Raw genomic sequence first — 10055 nt, 5'->3', positions numbered from 1 at the left:
ACATTCGTATACGAGCATCGGGCGAGGCTATGTGTCTGCCGGCTAAATTCGTATACGAGCATCGGGCGGGGCTATGTGTCTGACGGCTACATTTGTATACGATCATCAGGCGAGGCTATGTGTCTGACGGCTACATTCGTATACGAGCATCGGGTGGGGCTATGTGTCTGACGGCTACATTCGTATACGAGCATCGGGCGGGGCTATATGTCTGACGGCTACATTCGTATACGAGCATCGGGCGGGGCTATGTGTCTGACGGCTAAATTCGTATATCATTAAGCTGGATGTGCATCTGTATCTAGCTCTGTGAAACTTACCAGAAATGAGCACGTGTAGGTGAAGATGGAAAACCCGTTCACATCATATATATATGAAAGTGGTTTAAATATTTGGAATACATTTACTGGAACGTTGACCCATGAGATTTAATAAAGTCGTAAACTCTTTATGTTTCGTTTGTCCCTAGAAAGTACAGGTAGTGTTTAGGATAAATAGTGACCGGTATCCGACCCATGGTACTAACACGAAGTCATAATTATCAACATACACAAACTGTGAAACGTCGTTCATTAAACACTTGCATTGACCATTATTTTGAAGAAAAAAAACACTTTTAATACAACTATTTGTTATACAATTAGGTTAACAAGATATTTTCAGATTTTTTTTTGCTTTATATTGTATGTGTTGATATCCAATACGTCCCGAAATCACATTTATTTGTTATATGTATTACAAGTGTTTATAAAATCATAACAAAACACACTCCGATAGCATCTGAATGATGAGTGCTCTACCTGCACCAGACACAAATCAAGGCGATGAATTTAAATGATGCGCTTGTAGGTTTATGCGATATTTCAGTGTAAATACATTATAAAATATGGTCCTAAGTCGAATAGTTTTCAATTCCTTATTCAAACCAAATACCGGTAAGCAACTGTTGCTTTGTAATTAAATGACCTAATCCAAAAGAAATCATGCTGCTGAAACTTAAAGCGGCAGCCATTTTGTAGTTGCTAATAAAACACCTTGTTGGCAACGACGGCATGCAAAAATCAAAGTACTGACAGTACTGGTGTGACGATGCTTTTGAAGAGGATGGATATACAAACATAAATTTTATTTTATGTATATCACCGCAATTGTTTATGTGGGTACGAAAAGTATTTTGGGTACGAATATTTTGGGTACGAAAAAAGTATGCCAACACAAAATTTGGGTACAAACACAAATTTGGGTACGAAAATACGAAAACAAAATTTGAGTACGAAAAACAATTTGGGTACGAAACAAAATTTGGGTACGAAAATATTTTGGGTACGAACAAAAATTTAGGTACGAAAAAAAGAGTTACGAAAACAAATTGGGTACGAAAAATATTGGGTACGGAAAAAAATTGGGGTTACGAGGAAGTAGTACCCGTGGGGATCTTTACCCCCAATCGCACATTCTCGTCCGTTTCCGTCAAACATCAGATAAGTACCTCGATGGCAATAGTATGAATACACATTGCGAAAGCGGTAATGCGGTCCTACCTTCGCGCGTCAAAATGTAAGCGAAATATGTAAACAATGTGGACTAGCATGTCAGGAATGTCTGAATTAACGAAGAAAATCGTGTATTGATGTTAGTTTATTGAAGAAATGTACAGAAAATAGATTAAATAAACAATGGCGATAATTTTCTCAGCCACATACTTGTTAAAAGTTTTATATCACAAAATGAAAGTGAAAGTAGAACTGTCAAAATGACAACCTGTCAACGTACTGTTTTTGATGGCACGAGAGGGCGATTACACTCAATGTGTTCACATTTTACCATAGGCTTTGTCAATGACCTTTATAGTATGGGAGGCTTTGTTATTATTTATTGCTATCATGTAACTGCATGAATGTGTATATGTTTACAATACACAAAGCATAAATAATGATATAAATATACTGATTGAGCTTATAATAATCTGAGAACTATAGCCAAGTCAATTAATGATTTAAAATACAATTTTTTTGTCCTGATTTCATGAAGACTTGAGATATTTATGCACATAGAGTATCAAGATATGGGGTGATCCAAAAATAAAAATGACTGTGAAAGTGAAATTTTCATGTGAAAAGAATTTCATTTTTTCTGAAGTATTTCATTCAACCATTGCATATAATGAACTGTTCTGCATATTTGCCATTTTGATAGGCGTTTGTTAGGTGATCAACAGGAGATGACCAGAGTACCAGAGAAAAGGGATAAACATTTGAGATCTGGTCAGGGCTCCATGTAAAAGTCGTTAAATGGTATACATTTTATATCTGGTCGGTGCTCAAGAGATAATGGGTATAAATTTCAGAAAATTTTACCATTTAAAAGTGTTTAAATAGCCCTTGACTAAGGTTCTTAATTCATCTAGCATGAAAATGTGTACTATATCTTTTTAACACTAATAATATTTAATGTACAAATTTAATCTACCAATGTGTACAGATACTACTTAACATATAGTTGTCTGTATTGGATGTAGGAACTAGCTAAAATATCCATTAGAAAACATATCAGGGGGTGAAATATTCTTTGCTTAAAGCCCTGACCCTGGAGCTATGTTTATACATATTTAAACACACTGATTAAAGAAGTAAAACAATACATTGATACAACAGAGGGAAAATCATCCCCTCTAAACAACATGAAACATAATGATGTATAATAGTTTTGGATCTGAAACTGGATCTGGATCAAGCAAAAGCACTCCTTCATAGAAATAAGTCATTTTACAATATCGGATAGATTATTGACAATCATCATTCTTATTTCAATAATAAGAAAACTTATGAAGTGTTTGATACGAATGCCATTGTTACTTGAGCAAAAACTTGTATTTTAAAGGTAATGTTTGAACTACTCCGTAAATTAAAAAGCCCATGAGGCAAAGTGGTTAAGCATCAGACTTTGATTAAGGACGTGTCCGTTTGAGACCCAATGAAGGAAGATCTTTTTATTTTATCTTTTTGTATTGTTAATATTTGAAATATTAATATATTTATTTTGATTAAAATAGTACAGTTTTGTTAGTTAATTCATTAAATGGCATTTGTCAAAAAATGAAAATCTGTGAATAAGTCTCGTTAAAAATAATTACAAACCTATGCTTGAATTAAGTTGAATTTAGTTGATAGACACTGGACAGAATGAGGCGTGTGGACGACTTGCAGCATGACGTGTGAGAATTCACACACAAACGGACCCGCCACCAAGCAACGGTGGACTCTATTGTACCGGACCGGATATTGAGTCACAAATGTGTACCAAGCAACCGTGTCCAGGTGTTTCGTGTTTTTGGTTTAAGTGAGAATGTAGTTAAATCATCTTAATTGCAATTTAAATGGCACAATTTATCGGCGAATTTTGAATTGACAGGTTGGTTAAATCATTCGCACGTGTATGTTAATTATAGACATTGTTAACACTCTTACTGGTTAAATCAAAACTTCTAAATGTCAGTACATGGAGACTGGTCTGACTGGTACTCTGTCACGTGGGATGTTGGACTACGAAAGAAGACAAGAACCTGCACCAATCCGAAGCCAGACTGATTTGGGGAGTAGTGTTATGGCGATGCTAGCGAATATACCGTGTACCAAACAAACCAATGGAACAATCAAAGTTAAAACACCCGATTGTTGTAAGAAATATTTATAAACAAATAGGAAATGACGAAACAAACTACATTCAAAGATGGATTTGCGAGTCATTCTTATGTAATAACATTTGTCAGCGCACGGTAACTGGTCAGATTGGTCCACTTAGTCTGGTTGCTCGGTTACCTGTGACGTGGGACTAATGAAGAGAACAAGAACATGCACAGATCCTAGATCTGAACAACTTTGGGATAATTGTAACGGCGATGCTAGCAAGTATACCGTGTGCCAAACAAATCCTTGCAATGATCAAGGTACGAATACCTGATTGGTATACACAATTACTTTAAAATGTAATTACAATTACATTTTATTACGGTGAGTAAAATATTGAATTAACTAAAACTGACGAAACAATTTTCATTAAAGGATCGATTGGCGAGTCATTTTAATGTAAGAACATTTTTCGGTGCACGGCAACTGATACGAGTGGTCCACATGGTCAGGTTGCTCGGTTACCTGTGATGTTGGACTGACATAAAAGACAAGAATCTGCAATAATCTTAAACCAGAACGAAATGGAGACTATAGTGTCGGAGATAAGAGCGAAAAAACAGTGTGCGTAAATGAACCATGTAGCGTCAGGAGTAAATAATCGATGTTAATTTTATTATGATCCAACGTTAGTGTGGAGTTTGAACAAATTTATATCCATTCACCAGATCGGTATGGGGACTTTTGCGTCTTTCAACTTAGCTTAAGTATCCGAAATTTATTTAATTATGATACAAAATGAGATGGAAATAAAAAATCAACAACTTGATTCAAACAATATCGCACACATTTGCTACATACTTAAACTTAGTATATTTAGTTTACAGTAAAAACTGTTAAGGATAATACAACAAAGAGTTTGAAGCATTTCCGATACAAACTATGTTTGAATATACCATTATCATGTGGTTTGTAAATGGGTATGATTAAGCTCTGGTCGAAACCAGCAATATCTTTGCTAAGGTGGATGCTTAATGCCGGAATCGACTCCTCAAATCTTTTAAACAATGATTTGCGCCGTTTACGATTCAAAATTAAGCATGGGTTCGCTTGAATACTGTTTTAATGCACTCGAAGAGCTAACTCGCGAGCGTCATTTCAATGTATTACTGTTTAAGACAATATCGCGATAAGTTAGTCACTGGTTTAACTACGCGTTCATAAATTCATACGTACCTGTTCATGTTTTGCCGACTCTACTTTTTTATTGGTGAAGGTGTTTTGGCGTAGCTGTCTAACTCAGGCTTTCGCATCACCACAAAGAGGCAAAAAAAATGTTCGAAAAATTTTCCTCCGATATTCCCGAATGAATAAATGGCATTTTCTGATTTATTAAAAAAACCTAAAATAAGCAAAGCAGACAATGGTCTGTATTTTCATCAAGCATTAATATTTTGTATATGGAAAAATGGTAAACAATCTGTTTTGTGTAATCTAGCATGAAAGATGTACCCAATTTTGAAATCATCACATTTTGTAGATTTGTTCATACGAAACATTTTTGGTTCTGAAACGTGTACAACATTGTAATCTCCAAGCTTATTTTCACAAATACTAGTCTTCGTTGGGAGTTTACATTCCCAGAGAATGGTATCCGATAAAGTCGAAAACTAAGTTCGTATTCATTTAAAAAACATGTAAATGCCATACGGCTAAGACTTGTGAAGAAAACATCCGCGCCGTTAGTCATGCCTCTTTGATTTTATAAACGATCGTTTTCAACAAACAAATTAAAATATACGCGACATAATTTTTATCTTTTTAAAATTCGTGTTTGGTATATTGACATAATACAACCAAGTGTATGTATATTGGTCAAACAGGAAGTGATGACCCAACGGTAGTTTATTTGCTTTGATATCGATATCGTTTAGGACAATCATCTTGCAGAATATAATTATCGTAACGAGCTGCAACATTTATCGGTAATGTGGCGGAAATCAGTGTAAGGACAAGTTGTTGCGACAAATATCTTGACAGATAAGAAAAAAAGCGTCCAGATGTTTTGCGACTTTTGACGTTTTTCTAACATTGAGTATCAGCCGTGCTACATTCAACGTTGACGTGAACATCGCTTCACACACCCTTAAAAATTGTATATAATACATAATTGTTACATCTTATTTAGGACCATAGAATCAACAGCACACTAAAAGTTGTTCGAAACAAATGAATGCATGTCGAATTCGACATTTATTGCAGTATTTTATTTAAAGATATTTTATTTTAAGACATCCGTTGTAAGAAAACGCGCACTTGCGCAAAAACAACATGACATATTCTTTAACTGGCGCCCTTATGTAGCGCACTCGAGCGTTATTGACAGATAAAGTAAGTTGAAGTGTTGCCGGACAATTAATTTCAAAATACATTTCAACGTTTATATAATTCGATGTCCTTCTTTAAAACTTTGACATCAAAGAAATGTTTTCCTTAGTTGCAATTGTTAACGCATAACTGTTACAAATTGTATTTGATAAAAAATGAACGAAGCTCTTTTCCATAAACCTAAAAAAGTTGAAGGGTTGAACTTGATGTAAGTTTGTTATGTTTTGTCTGTTTTATGTATTTAACTTACCAATATAATTGAGAAATCAAACTGCACATTGCCATCAAATCAAAGTAAAAAATGGACATTATTTATTACATTGAATATGTGATCCGTAAAAGGAGAATAGTTTGTCGTGACTAATTGTTTGTATTAAGTGTGCATACGTTTAACATGAAGATGCACTATCAATATTATCTTACAGGTCAATTAATAGCCTTCAACACTCACAAACTAAATGCGTTTTCAAAAAAATTCAATGCATTTCCCACTGTAATCTTCAACAAAGGGAATGCGTACAATCCCACCACTGGCCACTTCACAGCTCCTGTGGACGGGATATCCTACTTCACTGCCCAAATCTGCAGTAATTCAGGATACATTCTTTTCTTTTACTTGGAAAAAGGCAGCGAAACCATGCGCGTCAAGGTGCGTCTTACAGCTACCCATCAGTTCGAATATAACTTCAACTCATGTACGCCTGCATCCTGCTCTGTGAAGCTCAACATAAATTAACACATGTGGGTGCGGTTTTGTGGTCAATATACATATATATAAATGATCTTGTACGGGCCATAACTATGTCATTAATTGTGAGATTTTAAAATTACTTGGTACATTTGTTCACAATCATTGGACAGTGTGTCATGTGAAAGAATTATGTTGATATCTCCAAGGTCAAAGTTACACTTGGGGTTCAAAAGTCAAAAATGGCCATAAATGAGCTTGTCCGTCCATAGCTATGTCATTCATTGTGAGATTTTAAAATGACTATACATTAATTTTGATCAAAGGCATTGGACGGCGTTTCATGCGAAAGAAATCATGAGTTCAAAAGTCAAAATGGCCATAAATGATAATGGCATAATAATTCTTAAAAATCGCCATAAATTAGCTTCTTTTTGTTTGAAGACAGCATGCAAAATTGTCTGTGCCAATGCAGCATGTGGGCGTCTACGTCACGTCTGTGACAAAGCTCTAGCTGTTTCCTGTACAGACCAGTGTTTTTTCTAAAGGCTATATTAATACATGTAATGTTGTTTAGAGTCTCTGTCTGAGAACCAAAGACCAGAAAGATACTTCCAGTACTACATGGACAAGATCACAAACCATGCTCCTGCTTAAACTTTACAAAGCAAATGTAGATAAGTTCAACAACCCCCTGTTAAAAAAAACACTGTGGAAAGAACTGTGCAAATCTCTTTACAGTAATGGTTTTTAATAGCAAGCAGGTTGAAGGGAGATGGAATATCATCGTGGCAGCTTATCGTCGAGCTAAAGACAGCAACAGAGCATCGGGATCAAAGAGCCATAATGTGATACTAAAACAGATTGTAATATAATTTGACACTTAAAGCAAAAAAGATCTAACATTCGATCATCAGCTCAAGTAACGAATGATTACTTTGTGATGATAAGATGTGATCTATGGATTTTAATGAAAGTAAACCAATAAAAACAATACAATACCTTAATATGAAATGTTATGTCATCATCATAGACATTTTGAACATAAATGCCTTAGACAAAGGTCAACCATATGATATTATGTTTCAATGGTTTTTAGCTCGACTATTTTATATGAAATATATATAGTGGTGCTATCCTACTCACCCCGGCGTCGGCGTTAGCGTTCCCGTTAGCATGCAAATGTTAAAGTTTGCGTACTACCCCAAATATTGTCAATGTCCCTTGACATATTGCTTTCATATTTTGCATACTTCTTAACCAACATAACCCCAACCTAAATACAAGAGCAGACAACTCTTATCAAGCATTTTTTTTATAATTATGGCTCTTTTTCCACTTAGGATAAACATTATTGATAAATCTATGTTAAAATTTGCGTACCACCTCAAATATTGTCAATGTCCCTTGACATATTGCTTTAATATTTTGCAAACTTCTTTATCAACATGACCCCAATCTATAAACAAGAGCAGACAACTGTATCAAGCATTTTGTAAGTATTATGGCCCTTTTTCCATTAAGAATATGCTTATTATTAATAAATCTATGTTAAAATGTGCGTACCACCTCAAATAGTGTCAATGTCCCTTGACATATTGCTTTAATATTTTGCAAACTTCTTTACCAACATGACCCCAATCTATAAACAAGAGCAAACAACTCAAGCATTTTGTAAGAAATATGGCCCTTTTTTGTCTTAGTAACTGAATATTTTGTTAAACTTTGTGCTTAGATCCATTTGACTTCTAAAGTATTAAAGCTTAATGCTTTCAAACTTCAAATATTTTCTTACTATCATGAGGGTACTGTACCTGCCAAGTTCATTTTTAGCTTGACCTTTGAATGACCTTGACTCTCAAGGTCAAGAGTAAATTTTACTTATATTGCCATAACTTCTTTATTTATGATCAGATTGTATTTATACTTTGACAAAACAACACTTACCTGAATACCACAATGAATTCCACCCAAACAATACCCCACGCACCAACCCAGAATCCCTGGCACCCCCTCCCCCCCCCAATTTTTTTTCCTTTTTTTATTTTTGAAAGATCATCTAATAAATGACCTCATCCCACATTATACTCCCCTCTCAACCCCCCTCCCCTCCAAAAAATAATCCTTTTTTTATTTTTGAAGGACCGCCCAAACTTCCCACCCAAGCTATCGCTATCAAACTTGAAATATAATCTTGCTAGTTTGTTTTTGTCTTTACAAATGTTCAATAGATTGTGGAAAACATACCTGAACTATTACCTTGACCTTATTGAATAATTTGAACAATTACCCCATGATGGCTTACGGTATACTTTCAAACACTTGATTAGTCGAGCGCGCTGTCCTCTGACAGCTCTTGTTTCTTGATACATGCATGTTGAGGCAATTATTCTTTGTGTACAGTTCTGAATATATTTTATCTAACATTCGAGGTTAACCATTTGCATTCCAATTATAAATTGCATGCTTGCAACTTAAAAAAAATTATATACACTTCAGTAATAAGCTTCCAACACTTTAGCATGTTGCATTGACTCAAAGTTTTAATGAAATAAGTGTCAAATTCCAAATCATGGATGATATTATTATTGTTGTTGTTGATTTTTAGCTCGGTTGTTTTCGGAGAAACCCCCGAGGTATTGTCAAGCGTCGTGCTAAAACCTTTACATTGGCTCTAAAAATCAAAGTGCTGCCACCTACAACTTTGAAACTTCATATGTAGATGCACCTTGATGTGTTCTACACGCCACACCCATTTTTGGGTCACTAGGTCAAAGGACATGGTCACTGTGACCTTTAAAAAAATAATTCTAACAAGCTTTCATTTATTCAAAACTGCACCCGCAGTCGAGCGTGGCCGTTATGTGGTGCTCTTGTTGTTTAAATATATGTTATCGTTTGTTATGTACTTTGCTATAAAAGTGGAACAGCAATAGTTTTTTTTGTCAATTTATTTAAAAGCAATAGACATATTTCCAAGAACGTAAAATTGCATACATGTGAAAACAATTCTGTTGGATACACAAATACCTTATCATTTAACAGGCATATGGACACTTTAATTTTTTATTACTTTAAATAAAAAAATATGAAGATAAATGCATGATCACGACTCAAAACTAACCGTCTGATTACAAAATAATGTAAACAAGACTATTGCCAAGCAATATATGTCCCCTACGGGCTCCACCATTGTCAGAAATATATATATATATATATATATATATATATATATATATATATATATATATATATATATATTTATTATATATTTGTTGCCATAGCGACCAGAATTTTGATGTATCAAGAAAATAAAATGACGTGCATACTGTCCATATTGCTATCTATCCATG

This window comes from Dreissena polymorpha, chromosome 10 (genome assembly GCF_020536995.1).
Source record: "Dreissena polymorpha isolate Duluth1 chromosome 10, UMN_Dpol_1.0, whole genome shotgun sequence".
Lineage (NCBI taxonomy): Eukaryota > Metazoa > Mollusca > Bivalvia > Myida > Dreissenidae > Dreissena > Dreissena polymorpha.
This window is presented reverse-complemented; position numbering follows the sequence as displayed.